The following is a 15,322-nucleotide window of genomic DNA, read 5'->3' as shown; positions in this document are numbered from 1 at the left end:
TGTTGTCAAACAAGATCCAGCATAATGTGCCCCTTGCAGAGAGATTTCCAGCCCATACATCACTGTGTAAGCATCACAGGTGAGGAATCGGGCACAAACCAAGCCTCAGCAGCAACCTGCACAGTGGTATAAACCAGTCAGCCAACATGAAACAGTTGGACACTCAGAAAAAAAAACAAAAAAAACCCAAACAAACCCAAACATCCATGTTGCCTAAAACCATGTCTCCCCAGGGACCAAATGAACTAAAAATAGAAAAAGATTACAACTGCATTCAGGGTAGTTTCTTCCCAGTTTGTTGCCATCAAACACATTCTGTATGAAGAAACCACTCGCAGGAACAGCTCAGGGAAATTCCCAGCTCCACATCTGTCCTCATGCTACACAGCAGTCACATGTTAAGATGGGATTTGAACTCAGACAAGACTGGCACCAGCATCTTACACTCCCAATTATAGAAGTGATCTCAGCTCAACCAGCAAACCCAGATCACAAACATGCCTCCAGGATCATACATCTGGGAATCAGTGAGTAGGAAATCCTACTTGCTAGTCAGAACATCAATTCCATGGGCAAGTCTATCCTCATCACTTCCTATCCACCGTGGAGATGACACAGGAATAACAAATATACCGGTCAACGTCTCCTTGACTTACAAGTGACAAAGCAGTGAACCCAGCATCTGACTCATATTTAACTTTAGGTCTCTGGAGCCTTGCAGTTCCTGTTTACATAATCTAATACAGCCACACTCACAGTATACATTGTATTCCTGATACTGCCTAGCTTCTTTTGAGCATCTCAGGTGCTCTGACAAGGTAGACAGCCAGCTCTGAAGAGCCTGTGCTGCTCTCCCCACATCAGTAGGAGCGAGGAGAAACAAAACTAATGTGTCAGTGTCCCCATTCTGGAACTGCAACAGCAGTGACCAAGCCACATGCCCATTCATGTCTGTGAGAATACAACGGAAGATTGGTGAGGAGGATTGTAAACATGATCAAGTAACTTGCAGCTAGGGTGTCGATAAACACATATATCATTCTAATTGTTGTGTAGCTCTGTGTTCTTCATGGGTAGAATGTCTGCACTTAGATAACACAGGCCTGCGAGAGACTCAGAGGCACCTTATCGAACATCCTTGAGATTCCTGCCCTGCTGTGGGAAAGATCAAAGCATGGTGGAAAAGTACACCTGCAAAAATCCCTGATATATACAGGTGAAAGAAGCAGGCTCGAGATCTTTTCTTTCTGGCTAGCAAGGACCGAGCTCCACCGTGCCTGCATCCCTACTCTGTGTGGGACCGAGCTCCACAGGCACTCTGTGTCCCCTGCCTCTGCCTGGGTGCTGCTGCGGAGATCCCTCGAGTGACAAGGTAATGAGAATAAATTTACTCTTTGCCTTTCATCCAAGGTGTTGTGGTTGTTCGTGCATCCTGCTTCTGCTGGCTCACACATTTGGTGTAGTCAGCAGGATGCCATGCTATGGCTAAAAAAGAAGTTGGGACTGAGGAGGCCATGACGGTGACTCCCTTTATTCTGGGATGGGCTGGTACGGAGAACTGGACCCCATGGCTGCTATGCTTGCTAAGGGGGGTCTGCTGGAAGCCTTGTCTGAAATAGGTAACGGGGCGGTGGTTACCCCAGACAGCTGCAATGGCTGTATGCAGATTGCCATGGCAAGCAGCATCGGATTCTTCTTGTAAGTTAGCGGGAAGCCTGAGATGGTTATTAGTTACTGGTCTCAGAGCTCTTGACCAGGATGTTCTTGCATTACAGAGTAAAATGAGAGACTTGTAAAAGGAAGTTGGGGCTTTACAAGATTCAAGGGCCATCACGCAAGCAGTAATTACTACGCAAGCAGAGCAGTGCTGAGAGCTGCAAGGTAACGCAGAGCGGTTGGTAGCATGTATCACTAATAAATAAAGGGACAGATATGGGCAACATAAAGTCTTGATGTCCCACATCCATGCTCTCACCATAAAATGGTCATGGGATCCTGAGGAATGGAATGGAAATATTCAGAGTGAATCTTCTTACTCCAAGATGGAGTTTGAATTCGATCTGGACTTAAAAGGCAGGGAGGCGGTGGATGTACAACCCTATATACAAATGATGGGGCAGCAGGAGTAAGCAGACGGCAGAGTGCAGGTCAGGCATACTTACACTCTGAAAGAGTTAAGGGAGTTTTTAAGACATCTGTCAGCAAAGAAGCGAGGAAGGCACACACATGGATTTTTGAGCTTGGGGTAGTGGAGCTCCATCTAGTCATTTATTAGTGGCTGAAAAAGATGTGTTAAGCCCCATGGCCAGTAATGATCAGTTCCAGCAAGGATATGCTCAGCTGCAGAATATCAGAGATCCTGATGGGCGAAATGTTGTTGCACCTACACTATATCAGTGGTTGTGTGCCGCAGTTTTAACAACACATGCTGAACCTGCCAAATTGGTGCCACTCCTTGGAAGCTGGTGTGCAATAGAAGAAGGTATTAATTTGTTGTGGCACATGGGGATGGCTCATGGCGTTTGTTGCAGGATCCAATCTGGACAATGGAGCAGTAATGAGAAATATCAAAATGCAGTTTCTGAGAGGATCGCCTGCCTCACTAAAACCCTTGATTACACCAGCAGTGACAAATGCTGCAGGTAGTGTAGGCACCCTAGCAGGTATCTTGAGGCAAACTGGAGCTGTAATTTCAGAGCCATCAGTTTGGGTGGTGAGTAAAGAAAGGAAAGTCGGTAAAACCAAATGAGGCCACGGTGCAGGTGACAAGGAAACAAATGTGGAATGATCTTGTATGAGCGAGTAACCCACAGTCAGAAGTAGATGGGTTCACAACATCAGAAATGTTTCATCAATGGCAAAGGTTAGCATTTATGTAAAAAAGCCAACCATCCCCATCAGCCCCACCTGCCACCTCAGTGCAAGACACCACTTGGCAAATGCCAAACCAGCAGAAATTAAGGTTTGGCGGGTCCCCCCAAATTGCTACCACTGTAGCCTCTTAACTGTGAGGGGGACAAACACCCTTATGTTCCTTTAACTATAAAGTGGTGCTCTGGGGGGATATTACATGTGTTAGCTCTGGTGGATGTGAGGGGCTGAATTTAATACATTGCATAGTAATATTGATAATAAAAACGCCACATCCCAGATCTGTGGGCTGGGGGAAAATTCAACCCCTGCCCTATGAGCTATGGTTACTTTAGTGATAGGCCACACCATTTGCTGTGACAGTGTTAATTGTCCCAATTAACAAATATATCTTGGGTATTGATGTGTTGGCAGGATGAACAGCTGAAACTTTAAATGGTTGCTTCTGTTTCAGCACTTCACAAGCAGGATTTGCTATTTGATCTATCTATAACCATCTTGCATGGATTCCTGAAGTGGGATCCTGTTGTGCTGCCTGTGCCTGCCAAAGTGGTAACTGTAAAACAATATTGTATTCCAAGGGAGGGAGGACAAAATCACTCAAACCATTCAGGTGCTTCAGCAAGTGGGAATTGTTATTAGGGAAACTATGACTGCTTTTAATGATCCTGCTTGGCCTGCTCGTAAACAGACGGCACTCGGAGAATGACTGTAGATTACAGAGAACTGAATAAATTCACCCCCACATTTGCAGTTACAGTACCAGACATGGTTACTCTTATAGAAAAAATCAGAAAAAATTTACAGTCCTGGAAGGTGGTAATAGACCTGGGTAATACTTTTCGATAGCTATTGCTTTAGAAAGCCAAGATCAGTTTGCCTTTACCTGGCAACAAAAGCAACATACTTTCCAACTATTGCCTCAGGCATACAAACACAGTCCCTCCATTTGCCACCAAATGATAGCAGCTGATGTGGCACTATGGCCTGGTACCTTGACCATCTACCATTATACTGATGAATTACTGATTATGTCAGAGTCACAACAGGAAATCAAAGCTGCTGCTGAATCACTAAAAGTGCATTTACAGGACCCAGGCTGGGCAGTTAACCCAAAGAAAGTACGGGGCCCTAGTACTACTGCACAATTTGGGGGAATAGTTTGGCACGGACAGGTTAGAGAAATACCAAGTAAGGTACAGCAAACAGTCCAGAAATTTCCTGTGCCAACCACGGGAAAACAGCTACAGACTTTTTGGGCTTTTCAAGGTTTTGGAGAACTTTTATCCCACATCTGGTGGTATTAACGTGCCCTCTGCAGAAATTAACTAAGAAGGTGGCTGTTTGGCACTGAACCAAGCAACAGCAGGAAGCCTTTAATGCCTGCAAAAATGCTTTGCTTGAACATGCACAATTACACACTCCTAGGCAAGGAAATCCTCTTGAATTAGAAGTAACAATTCTAGATTATATAGTCTCATGGGGATTGTGGCAGTTGACTGGGTCAAACCATCAGAAAGAACCTGTAGGATTTTGGTCCAAGCCATTACAAGGCTTGACCATACATTATACCCCAATGGAAGAACAAATTTTAGCTGTAGTCTAGGCACTACGAGTAACTGAAAGAATCACAGGTCAAGACAGTGTCACTGTACACGGACCCAAACCTATTCATGGGTGGGTTACTGATGATTCTGTGAGCGTCCATGCCAGGACAGCTCAGGCAGCCACACACTAGAAAGTTACAGCAATGATTTCTACCAGAAAAACCACATGCCACTCCTCTAGGAACTGTGTCATTTGATCATATGCCCACACTAGGGGAAACTATTCCCCTTGGAGATATTCCTCATCCTGGTGGAGGAGCACCCCCCCCTTTATGACAAGTTAATAGAAGATCACAGGAAAGATGCTTGGTTTTACCAATGGAAGTGCAACGTACACGGCAACTGGACAACGACAATGGAGAGTGACTGCATATGCTCCGTTACCAGGAATTATATTATGGCAAACACAAAACATGACATCTAGTCAGTGGGCCAAATTGATTGCAGCATCTCTTGCTATCCTGGAAGGGAATTCTTATTACTTACACACTGACAGTTGGAGAGGGTATACAAAAGTCTTACAGTGTGGTTACCGTGCTGGGCCCAAGAAGGTTGGCATGTACAAAGATACCCTGTGTGGGAGGCAGATATATGGCAGCAAATCTGGCAATATGTGCAAAAGCAACCTTTAGCGGTACGGTATGTCTCAGCTCATCAAAATGATGATTCCCTTGAGTCACAAAATAATGGGGAAGTAGATAAGATGACCTCTGCTGAAGCACATGCCCAGGCTATAAATGTGCATACAGCTTATGGACGTCAGTGAGCGCACACTGTGCACGTGTGGGACATTGCTCACAATCAAACACCTTTTCCACTACATATTTATAACGCTTGTGCACATAATTGTACTATTTGTGTGCAGCTACACTTAAGGGCATTATATAGGCCATGGGGGAGGATAAAGCGCAGTCAATGGGCCCTGAATCCCCGGCAAATTGATTATATGGGCCCCCTTCCCTTGTAGGGGAGGTGGTGATATGTGTTCACTGCTGAGGATACAGTGTCAGGACTGCTTTTTGCTAAACCCACAAAGTGTGCTAATCAGCATAACACAACTGAGGCATTAGAACAACTCATCAATCAATACAGACCTCCTCACCAAATACAGAGCGGCCAAGGAACACACTTTAGCAGACATAATGTCCATGATTGGGCCCAGGGACTAGGGATAGATTGAATATTCCACATTGCTACCATCCCCAAGCTAATGTCTTGATTGAAAGAATGAATGGGATGCTGAAAGAACAATTTAAAACGCTAACCCATACTAAAACTTTAGAACATTGGAGTTCACATCTTACTAAGGCAATTTTTTTGTTAAACAGCTGAACTATTCATAATCAAACACCCTATGATCATATTACACCACCTCCAGTAGAAAGCATGGTGAAAATTGAAATTCTTCCAGATGGTAAATCTCACAAATTATTAACTAAAGGGGAAATGGAATTGTTTACACCAATGAACTGCATGGTGGGGCTGCAGAGTATTAGCCTTGACATGAAGATCTATATAATAACCCCTGAGAATGCCATATGGCTTTGTACCCGAACTGCCCCTCTTATTTTACGTTCTTTGTTGATATCAGATTCTCAAGTTCTTGTATTTCGGGTCTCTTTGATGAATACCTGTGCCTTATCTAGAGGGGAGAGCATTGAAATGCTGCTATTGGTGGTGTGAACCCAACATCAAATTGAAGTTCAATCTGAAAAAGCACAAGCCATGGTCTCCAATCTGTGTGAGTGACCACCCCACATCAGGTTAGTGTGACATTATCTGAAGGAGCTGAAGCAACAGTCTATGTATTAATGGAAGGAGATGACACTCCCATTTTCCCCCCATATTGCGGGTTGGCTCGTTGTGCTTTATAGTCTTATAAGCACGTATCCTCAACACACTTCCACGAAACAGGCATGTACATCCCTAGATTTGGTTGGCCTTTACTGTAACTGACTCATCTGCCTTTTATATTAAGGGAACATTAACAACTTCAGATCTTTTGACAATTAATGTTTCTCATTGCTATTTTTTCTGAGTAGGTAACAGCTGTATGCCAATGAACATCATAAAATTGATTGACAGTGGACTACTGCGTCCTTCCACAACATAAACACTGTCTCAGTTTTGAAGACGTGTTGCTTCAACATCCCTGATGGATCAGCAAGTGTAGAGAACAACATTCAACATCCCCAGGACTTAATGCATCAAATGAAACAATCTACCGATGGTGCCTGGCTGACTGAGTTGTTTAACTCTCTGACAGGATGAATGGGATGCCCGATCCAAAAGCATTATTGTAGAGATATGTTTGGGGGGTTTTTTCCTGTTCTTTTCCTTTTTTTTTAATGCTATGTGTGTTTACTGTGTGCCTCTCTACATTGCCCTGTGCTAACCCCATAAACCCAGATGACAACCTCCAGCTGTATCAGCCCCAGTGGAAGTGGTCACCTGAGTAAGGGTGCAGAATGTGGGAATACAACAGAAGATTGGTGAGGAAGATTATAAACGCTCTCAAGTAACTTGCAGCTGGGGTGTCAAAAAACCCCATATATCATTCTAACTGTTGTGTAGTTCCGTGTGCTTGGCGGGTAGAATGTCTGTGCTTAGATAACACAGGCCTGTGAGAGACTCGCAGACACCTTATCAAACATCCTTGAGATTCCTGCCCTGCTGTGGGAAAGATCAAAGCATGGTGGATAAAGTACACCTGCAAAAATCCCTGATATATACAGGCAAAAGCAGCAGGCCCAAGATCTTTTCTTTCTTCTTCTTTTCCTGACTAGCGAGGACCAAGCTCTGTGGTGCCTGTGTCCCTGCTTGCATGCCTCTGCCCGGCTGCTGGTGCAGAGATCCCTCGAGTCACGAGGTAACGAGAATAAATTTACTCTTTGCATTTCATCCAAGGTTTTGTGATTGTTCCTGCATCCTGCCTGTGCCAGCTCACACAACGTCCTTGTGCGACAGGCAGCCTTTGCATTCAAGAAGCAATCTTGAATGCAGGTGCTATGGTCTTTATTTTTGCTTCTGTTAGTCCTTGGGGAAGCATGTTGTTAGGCAACCTGTAGTCCTTCATGCAGCATGCCATGCAAGTTTCATTTGCCCTGTCATGACACAACATCTTCTTTTTTTTGCTCCAGCAAGAAAAGCTTACAGCAGTAATAGGCAGTCTGAACATAGCATAGGATGTATATACACTGTCATGCTCCATGGCAATGTATTAGGCAGTAAGGAATGAAAAATCTCTAAAACCTGCTTCTATTACACTATTGATGCTAACTGAAAATGTGATTGCATCAGTCTGTGCTAACATGGCTGTGAGGCAGTCTGTGTTTTCTAGCCCTGTTGGACTCATTTATCCCAGGCTCACTTGAACTACCTCATCTGCTAATAGCAAGTCCCAGCAGATGGCATCATGTTACAGGGAAACACTACCCCGGTGCCAGTTGCCTTCCCCTCAGCTCTACAAGTTCAGAGGGGAGTCTCAAACTTCTGTATGCTTGGGCATAACCTTACCTTCTTCCTCCCTGTGGTTTTTCCAAGTCTAGTGCACAGTCATTACATTGCAGCTGTGTGAAATTATGGAGGAACAAAGCCAGAAAGAGACAGCAAAGCTTTATGTGACTTTTATCTTCACCTTGCTATGCTCCCTGAGGCCAGAATACTCTTGATTTCAGCGCTGGCACTGTATACAACAGGCTGATAATAGCTGTTGTCTCTCCTGGTATGCTGTAGTCTGTCTTTTCTAGGAGCCAGACACTAAGGCAAGAGTAAATCCAGTGTTGAAATTCCTCTGAGTTCAGATGCCAGTGAGATATAAAAGGTTTAAGCACAGGTATGTGAATGCAGTTGCCTATAGTTCAGTGAGAACTAAATCCAGAATGACAAATCCAGACCCTGGGAGTTTCCAGACCTGTTAAATAATAAGAGCTGGGCGTGCAGGTACAGCAGTCCCACAGAACTGTCGCAACTGCTGGCACTAGTACTCAGTCCATCTTCAGCTGCCCTTCCCTCCCTTTTTCTTATTCCCTGCTTTTCTAGCTCTTCTTTGTCTTTAGGACTTCTGCATGTCTGGCTTTGTCCCTAAGATTAGAAATCATGTCATGCAGACAAAGCAAAGCCCTGCTGTGTTCCCAGGCTACAGGGGAGGTTACAGCAGCAGCCCTTAGCTCAGCCCATGCTCTTGTATGCTACTGCGTCATGCTGCCCTGTTGTGCCCGAGCACTAGAAGCTGGACTTAATGACTATGAAAAACTGGTGGTAACTCCCATGACCCAGTAGTTCAGGGCCATACACAGACCCAAGGGTCTGCCAGTGTGAGATGTAATTCCTTCATCTTTATTACAGACATGCTGACTATGAAGCATCTAGCTCCCTAGTGACTGTAGACAGGTAAAATCAACAAGGAGCAGGCATCGGTGAAGAACTGGAATAAGCACAACCACTTAAAAAGCAAGATATTTGAGTGTAATCAATCCGTTCAAGTGTGGAAGATGAACAGAAGCAGTGAGATCAAGCTAACTCTGTTTCACTGGATAGAGCTTCTTCAATCTCTGCTTTACCTGGTATCCTGCTAGGTTGTATTCACAGCTGTATTAATACATTTATACATTTAAAAAGCCCTTATTCAACATGTCACTCACTGTTCCCTGTTTAATTGCTGGAAGGGTGCCTTTTCTGTGCATGAGATCCTGGCTTTTGATAATTACTCCTGATCCTGGCTTTTGATAATTACTCCTTCTGACAGGAGCAGGAGTTCCTCTATCACTCTATTGATCTCAAAAGAGCTGGCATTTCAATACCTTTTTCTTTCTATCTTCTATTACCCAGACACAGTCTGATCCATATGTAATCATTTTTTTGTGCATATATAAAGAAGCATTACTACTGATCCATAAGAAATCTGGAGACTCTTCGTTCATTATGGGGTACACACTTGGTGATGTTAGGAACATGGGCTAAGCAGAAGCTAGTCAGACATTTTGAGAAGGAAGTCCATTTTAAGCTAGGCACTGGGGGCAGACCATCAAGTCTCTTGTGCCACCTTCTGGCAAGCACCGCAAATTACAGCTTCCCAAGAACCGAGACAGTGTTAGCTCCTAACGGGAATGTGGAGCTCAGGTGCTCAGGGTGATGGAAAAATCCTGACAGCACAGGTGCGGAAGGATGCTCTGACACACCGACCTGTGCAGGGCAGCTTGCACCCAGCATAGCCCGCATCTGACACAGCTTGTACTCTCCCGTGTCTGCCCTGTGCTCTGCAGCATGCTGGCAGGATTTTGTTTGCTCATATGAAACACTACAAAACCTGTATTTTTCTGGGACCTGTGCAGACTTTGTCTGATTCCTTGCAGGCCCACGATCATGTCAGTGTGGTGTTCTTCGTTCTGGTGCTGCAAGAGGACAGGCTGTGGAGGGGTGCTTGCCTTTTCCTATTTTTCAGGTTTCCCCTTTGAGGCTACGCTTCGCTCCCAGCCAGGATTTATCACAAGCTGAAGAAGGCCACCTCTTTTCAAAATCTGTGCAGTATATCAAATTTATATGCCACAGATCAGCATCTGAAACAGATAAATAAACATGGGTGTATTTTTAGTAAGTGCTTGATATGCTAGGACTTGGTCCAGAACCCACTGAAATTGGAATTTTTCCCTAGGCATTTAAAGAAAACAGTTGTGCAGACAGAAAAAAAAAAAATCATCAAGATTAAGTCTAACATCTACTCAGTGTGTGTGACATGCTCTATTACTGAACTATTTCCTAACTGGTTAGCAAGTTACCAAATCAATGTGAAAAAGGCAGAGGGTTGCTGTTGAATGCTGTTGAAACCTTTTCCCCTCTCTCCAAGCTGTGAGCAGGTAAGGAACACAGCCCTCTTACCAGAAGGACAGAGTCATAGGAACTCATCAGAGAAAACTGACATTTCTTTGCCTCTTCCTTCTTCTTGAAGTAATTTTTGGCAAAGGCATAAGTTCATGAGTGATTACAAGAGGATAGGTACCAAGTTCTGTGAGTGAAGAGAGAGGATCCATGAGCCGGGATTTCACCAAGTAGCACTTCCAAGGGCTATATGTAGCAAAGTGATTTTCAAAAATCCTCAGACAACCTCCTGACACATCTCCCTTTCTGATTTGTGACGACTGGACTGGGCTTTGAGTAGCACCAAAAGACAAAATTATGCTTTGCGGGATGTAAGAAAAGGCAATGCTAGAGGAAGGGTACCAGGTTTCTACTTAAATTGAAGGGCTATGAGAGGTGAGAGAAATTCTGGTACAGTGAAGGGCCAAGTAAGTCTCTTTTTTTAAGAAGTAATGTTGTACAGATAATTTTACCCCACATTACATTCTCCCCTCCTGCACACATACACACGCACACATGTACATAGTCTGAACACCCACTGCCCTTTTGGTCCCAAGTTAGGTGTCACTAGCTAGGGTTAATATCTGTGCATCCTTCCCTCAAGCTGCACCAGTTCTCATCTTCCCTAAAATACTTCTTAGACTTTGAAAACTGTAGGTGGGCAGATCATAGTCAGCCAGAGTGTTTCTCCTCCTTTAATTTCAGTCTCTCAGCTCACACAAAAAAGCTGGTGGCAAAGAAGAGATGAGAGAGAAAAGCAAAATTGTCAGTGATTCACTTTGTTCTTTACCTTGTTCTTCAGCTCATCTCTTATCCTCCTTTCCATCTTCTGTCTCTCACCCCCATCTGCTGATAGGCACGTAAGTGGCTAGTGCTGACTGTCCTATCACACCCAGAGACAGTGCTGAAGGTCAAGGTCATTCCTGGGGTTGTCCTTCATAAAGCAGTTATCTGTGCAGGAGCCACATATGTTGCTTTATGCGCCTTGCTCCTGCCAGCATCACAGCAGGATACCATTTCAGCAAAACTCCACAGGTCAGCAGGAACAGTGAAAAAAGTCCTTATTCTGTCTCTGAAGTTTCTGCTTCATAAGCTCTCTGGGGCAAGGACTATCTTTTTTATTACCTGACTGGGAGGAAGTGGCCTTGATTTCTCAGGCATCCTTAGACACTAAGAAAGAGCAAATACTGAATGTCAGCAACCTTGCAGCTACGGGCAGCCAGAGGCAGCAGGTGTTCACCTCACATGACAGCTGTGAAACATGTCCTCTGACTAAATGTAAAAATCCTTGGCAGGAGGTGGCTGACAGTGAACAATCACAGAAAATTCATGTTTCAGGTTGAATTTAACTTAATGACTGCTGGAGAAATTCAGTGAAAGTGGTAAGACTTTCAAACTTGGAGCACCAGGTGGTTATCTTCATGATGCATCTCATCATCCACTTTATATCTCTGTTTTATCCCTCTCTAGCTTTTTTCACTCATTAGAGTAAAACAAAATGTCTGACTGCTCTGAGCAGTTTTCTAAGAGGAGCTAACTGGATGGGAACAGTAATGCAGCTCACTTATTTCCAGCACTTTCTGAAACTAAGCCATTTCAAAGCCCATTGTGCTGGGAGTGAACCAGGTCACAACTCATTGCATAAACTCTTGTGCTGTAGCAGGATGGTATGAGGTGATGACAAGAGGCCCCTATTAACCCAAACAATTCCCTGAGTCCGTGAATATGTGACTACACCATTTCAGATTAAATAGGCTGCTTACTTACTTAAGACACTTTTGTGATGCTGTTCCCAGGGTGGCAGAGCAGTAGAGAGTGCAGACCCCTCTCCCCAGTGGTTTGGGGGAGCTGCCTCATGGTGATGCTTGGCTGGCCCTCGCGGGAGGCCCTGGTGCATGGCCATCCTAAGTTGTAGGTCCTCTGTGGGCATGGCTCCTTACTCACAGCCTGGCAGCCGAGGAGACATGGCTGGGGCTCAGGTGAGCAGTACCTGTGGCCTTGAGCCCTTCCTCGATGCAGGGAGGGTGGGCCCAAGCTGGGATGGCGGTGGGCTGCTGGCTGCCCCTCTGCAAGCTGGACTGGCTGCAGGCCTCAGTGCTCACTCCTGCCGCAGCAGGGTAGGTTTGTTTTTGCTCTGTCTCCTGAACACGGCCTGGCAATGGGGCAAAACAGCAATGAGAAAGGGTCAGGAAGAGAGGTTTGGGCTGGGTAATGTTTCCCCTCCACACCTACCGAGGGCCGTGCTGCAGAATGATGACCTCTGAAGAGGGTGGTGAGGTGCCCCAGGGGAAATGCAGCCTGATTGTGCAGCGGCGGGAGCGGGGGGCAAGGGGAGCCCCTCTCCCTGGTGTGTGAGCCCAGTGAGCCACAGGGGAAGCCACCAGCCCCGGGCAGTGGGGACTCCTACACTGCAGCCCTGCGGAGGCTGAATGGACCTGCGTACAGGGACACAAATGTTTGTGCCACAGTGCAGATGGCACAAAAGACCCTGCCCCATGGCAGGGAGAGATGGTGGGCATGGAAGTAAAGCCTGCCAGGTTGGTGGCACAGGTACAGCGGTGCAGGGCAGGGTGCAAGTGCCCAAGTGCCTGCGGGCAGCAGCAGTGGCAGTTGGGGCCAAGAGAACCTGTTGCTGGAGTGGCCGTTGAAAATCCCTGGTGCCCAGTGGTGGCTGGTGTCCAGCACTGGTGCTTGTGGTCCCCTGCATCTGGAAGGTTCTACGCAGTTGACAGTTGTTGCAGCAGTTGATGGTCATGCCTTTCGTAAGGAGTAAAGTAAGTAAGTTGCACCTGTGCTCTGACTGTAGTGGTAATTAAACCACACACCCTCCTACCATTCCCGGCCTGGTCCAGCCCACACCAGCCTTACTGGGAAGGCCAGAGTTTGTCCCCAAAATGGTGGGTTTGAGGAAGTTTTGTGGCTTTTTTTGACACAGACAGGCACCACTGTGGGGTAGAAGCTGCCATGGATGTGGGTGGTGTTACACAGCAGGGCATGGTGCTAGCAGAAAATCCACTGAGAAATCATGGCTGGCTCAGGAAGGCCCTGTGCCTCTGACTGTTGAAGGCTGGGGAATATTCAAGAAAGTATCACTGTGTGCATGATGTCTTCTCGAATTACTGCTGGGCCTGTACTTTTGGCCGCTGTCAGAGACAGGGACTGGCCTAGAAGGACCGTTAGTACGTGTTGTATGCAATTAGTCCTCTACAGCATGACTGGTGCAAGACAGTGAACTGCATGCAGTAGAATGTACATTTAATGAGGTGATTATTCAGCTCTTGTAAGCATTCACAAGCACCACTGAGCTGTAAGTAAATTATGTTTGATGTCCCCCTCCTCCACCACATACATTTCTGCCATGAAGATTAATACAATTTTCTGTGCCAGACACATAGTCTTGCTTAAAGAACCAGCGAGAGGAACCTCAGCTACAAGAAAGTAGCGAGGTTGTTGGAGATATAAAAACTATGAAGGAGAGTCCTCATAGCCTTTGAAGGTAGGGCAGAAGGCCAATTCAGGATTTGACTCACAGGCTGTTTTCCATTATGATTTACATACACCGTTCATGTTCAGTTCCTGGAGGAGGGATTGCTATCAGCAAAACATGGTCCTTTTAGAGAATGCTAACCTGAATACTAACACTTGCTGCTCAGAAAACAGCACTTCACCCAAACAGTTTGCCCATAATCTGAGAAACTAAGTGAGAGAACTGTTACAACAGTGTACTAACACCAAAATATTTTTCTATTTTAGTAGCTCTCCAAACTGCTCTCTCCCTGAATATTACAGCATTTCTGATAGCCTAACTGCAGGCCACCTGTTGCAAAAGGGAAGGAACTATGTATGTTAAACCACATAGCAGATCCAGTGACCTGTGTCATACCTATATTTTGTAACATACACCACAGAGTCCTAGACACTTTATAGACCTGTGTGACCCTTCCATGTAGAACTAGTGTTGAAATAAGGGTACTTAACCAAGCAGATGCTGTGTCTTAAGAGACTTCTAATGTAACAATTGCAAGGCACTTTGTCTATACATTAGATCAAGTCCAGGCAGAAGTAGCCTATGCCTTGCTAGCAGCAGTCATGCCTGTATTTCAGGAAATCCAAGTTTTCTCAGGGATAGCCTTGGAATCTCCCCTGAGTTGTTGCTATGTGATAAGAAACATTGTAACCAAACTAAAATGACAAGCCAAAGTTTTACAAGTGAAAAACTAATTAGAATATAAATCTTCCTATAAATTCATGGTTGTAATATTCATATGCACACTTTTATCAAAAATAAGGAAAAATATTTGGATTTTAGTATTTTTGTAAGTTCTCTTAAGATTCTTTGCTGTCTTCACTTCTGATGAAGCCAGGGCAATGGTGAGTCACAATCATAAAATTTAGATTGCGAGATCACTTCAGATGGAAAAGATTTGTACACATAAACTAGAAGTAATAAGGGAATCTGTGCTGCTTATTTCCCAAGTCAGAGGCTCCGCTTTGAAGTGTTAGTTTTAAGATGGAAGAAGAAGTGACGTTTTTGAATAGATTTCTTCCGTGTGTATACAAGGACATTTTAAGATATGTGAATACAATCATTCTTTTTTAAATTGCATTGGGGACTTTGAGATTTGTGACACAAGTGGTTATCTCTTAAACTCAAGGACTAACAAAATTACACAACTGCAGTCACTGCTGTACAATAAGATGTGCACTGCCAGAACTGTAAGGTACAATACATTTTTCATCACGGTGATTTGCTGATATTTACAGTCAATAAAATAAAATTGAGACTCCTTGGTTCTTCCAGTGCTGATAGATAAGGTCAGTCTACTGGTTGCTGTGCATGGCAAAGAGTTAGGACTGAATATATTAATTTATGTAATACTTGCATTAACAGAGTCCTCAGTCATGTGTGGGATGGTTAGACTGGTCTTATTTTAGATTCACCACAGTCAAGCACCTAAGCTTTTGCTTTTTTAATTCTGAGGGACAGC

This window comes from Athene noctua, chromosome 1 (assembly GCF_965140245.1).
Source record: "Athene noctua chromosome 1, bAthNoc1.hap1.1, whole genome shotgun sequence".
NCBI lineage: Eukaryota > Metazoa > Chordata > Aves > Strigiformes > Strigidae > Athene > Athene noctua.
The sequence above is the reverse complement of the archived record's forward strand: the minus strand, read 5'-3'. Positions refer to the sequence as shown.